The sequence below is a fragment of the Suncus etruscus genome, chromosome 3 (assembly GCF_024139225.1).
Source record: "Suncus etruscus isolate mSunEtr1 chromosome 3, mSunEtr1.pri.cur, whole genome shotgun sequence".
NCBI lineage: Eukaryota > Metazoa > Chordata > Mammalia > Eulipotyphla > Soricidae > Suncus > Suncus etruscus.
In genome coordinates this window covers 71,553,025-71,555,798 of record NC_064850.1, presented here as the reverse complement: position 1 = coordinate 71,555,798, position 2,774 = coordinate 71,553,025, and the positions used below count along the sequence as shown (strand labels likewise).

Sequence of the window (2,774 nt, the reverse complement as noted above, 5' to 3'; positions counted from 1 at the left end):
AATAATTACACTGACAACTATCATAACAAAATGTGACTGAATGAGGGAAGTAGAAAGCCTGTCTAGAGTACAGGCCGGTGTGGGGTGGGGAGGAAGGACACTTGGAATATTGGTCATGGGAATGTTGCATGGTGAAGGATTTTATATATATTAAAAATATATATATATATATTATAAAATGTATATTAAAAATCAAAAAAAAAGAAAAGAAAAGGCCTCCCAATTCTTACCACAGGCTGTGTTCTTTACACTGACTGTATAGAAAGAGGAGGTACAGTAAATGCACCCCATATACACCTCAACACAGTCCCTTTGCCTGGTCTGTACTGTGAATTGGGGGACAAAAAACTTTGAAAAATATATATATATTAAGTTTCACTTGCATATACACGAAGTTCATCCACATGCATCTACAAAGCTAGATTGTTGATGGCATATGTCCTATATTTCTGGCACGCTAGTCTTTCTCCAAGACATAAGAGATATGTCTGACTTATCTAACAAGTCTCTCCACTGGTTAAAAATGCCTCAATTCCTTGTGATAAATGAATAATTGTTCAGATACCTACTATGGCTTCTATTTTTCTGGAAATTGTGAACAATGCAATGAACAAATGATAAAATTTATCTCTCTTAATCTTTTCTTATTGTATGTTTATTAGTTCTCTTTCTGTCCTATATTTCTATGCATAATAAACTTTTATCGTACATTTTTATATTAGTCAGATTAATCTTTCTGAGAATATATTGTTAAGATAAAAAATGACCAGAGGAAAGGTTGGAGAGATAGCATGGAGGTAGGGTGTTTGCCTTGCATGCTGATGGACGATGGTTCGAATCCCAGTATCCCATATGGTCCACTGAACTGGCCAGGAGTGATTTCTGAGCATAGAGCCAGGAGTAACCCCTGAGCACTGCTGGATGTGACCCAAAAACAAAACAAAACAAAACAAAAATGAAAAATGGCCAGAGGAAACTTTTCTGAGTGTGAGTGTGGGAAGAAAATTTATTATATTAATTCTTCCTACTGCTAAAGAACTTAGCTAATCTTTATTTTTGAAAGGACTTAGGAAAATCACACTTTATTCAATAAGAATCTCTGTAAACAGGATAGAAACTATTTGTTGGGAGTTGGAGAGATATTACAGTTGTCAGGGCTCTTGCCTTTTATGCAGTAGACCTAGGTTTGTTTCCTACATCTAATATGGTACCTGATCCTTACTTGAATAATCATTGAGTGCAGAAGCAGGAGTGATCTCTGAGTATCACCAGGTATGAACCCTAAACAAAAAAAAAGAAAGAAAAGAAGAAAAAAATCTTTTTTGTGTGGTGATTGATTGCTATATGATAGTAATATTTCTTTTTTATTATAATAATAATTTTTATTTTTACCAAAGTGTATTACATATCTTTCACAGTAATATTTTAGGTACATATTAACATTGAAACATGGGGATTTCCACCACAATAATTGTCCTCCCTCCATCCCCTTGCCCAGTATGCATCCCCTATCACCCTCCCTTGCCCCCAGGGCTGCTAGTATAAGTATCTAGCTTGTTGTAGGTTGGGTAATGATTCTGTTATCATTGGCTTTGGATTTGGTGTTTAAGCCCGATCTTAATAAATTTGCTCTCAATGTTAATATATTAGGGGAGAAATTTTCTAGTTAAGTTATTCAAAGCCCTACATTTGCTTTTAACAGTTATTCACGATATATCTGTTTATCCCTTAGAATTTCTCTTCCTCAGTGGTTGATTTATAAAGTTAATACATTCAAGCGGGTCCTCTGCATTCTGCAAGCAAAATTGGAGATCTATTTGAATCCAAATGCTCTGTCCTCAAACTGCTGAAATTTTATTTCATGGATTTTATTGATCATTTTTCCTAATGACCAACTCTTGACAGTGTGCTAATTGAAAGAAATGGAATTGGGTATATACTTTATAGACATTAAAATTCTTCAAATCATGAATTTTTATGTTCAACTAATCTTTACAAATTATAAATATCTACAAATATTTATTCTCCTAAAAAACTTATTTTCTTAAAACATAGTTATAGGGGCGGGAGAAATAGCACAGCGACAGGGTGTTCCCTTGCACTCAGCAGATCCAGAACAGAAGGTGGTTCAAATCTTGGCATCCCATAAGGTCCCCTTTGCCTGCCAGGAGCTATTTCTGAGCTCATATCCAGGAGTAATACCTGAACACCACAGGGTATGACCCACATACAAGCAAACAAAACAAATAAAAAACATAACGGTTATTTATCCTTTCATTATACCATTACAATAATATATGGTATTTCAAAAGAATCTGTTACCAAAGCAATAATGCCAGGGCCACATATGGGAAGTACATGGAATTTCCATGGAGCTTTCAACATCTAGTAGAATTTGAGAACAAGGAAACTAATTTTATAGTAAGGAGTAGTGATCTTAAAGAACTTCAATCTAATTGGGCAATAATTGCCTTAAAGATTATGCAACTTTATGCTCCCTAAGCTTCTAAGATAAGTGAAAATAATTCAAAGATCTTAATAGGAAAAAGTATTGCAAAAAAAATACAGGAAAATCTATAAATACCGTTAAGTAACTGGAGAAGTTTATCCTTAACAGTGTCTGGAAATGTTGAATCTGTTTCACTAACTGACCTCGATTTCATGGATGTTTGTAAAAAGGCTGTCTTATTATTGCTAGAAAAATTGATTTTGCTTTTGCTTTATCTGAACAAGTTCATCTTTCTTCAAATAATTGTTTATGGCATAGTGTTGCC

The 2,774-nt window shown here is 34.2% G+C and overlaps 1 non-coding gene across 1 annotated transcript; it reads left to right on the top strand.

Moving 5' to 3' along the window:
- The first annotated feature begins 213 nt into the window (after nucleotides 1-213).
- On the top strand, nucleotides 214-346 carry LOC126005148 (small nucleolar RNA SNORA51). Its single transcript, XR_007494322.1, has one exon. It is a non-coding gene; the product is annotated as a small nucleolar RNA SNORA51 (small nucleolar RNA).
- The last annotated feature ends 2,428 nt before the right edge of the window (nucleotides 347-2,774 follow it).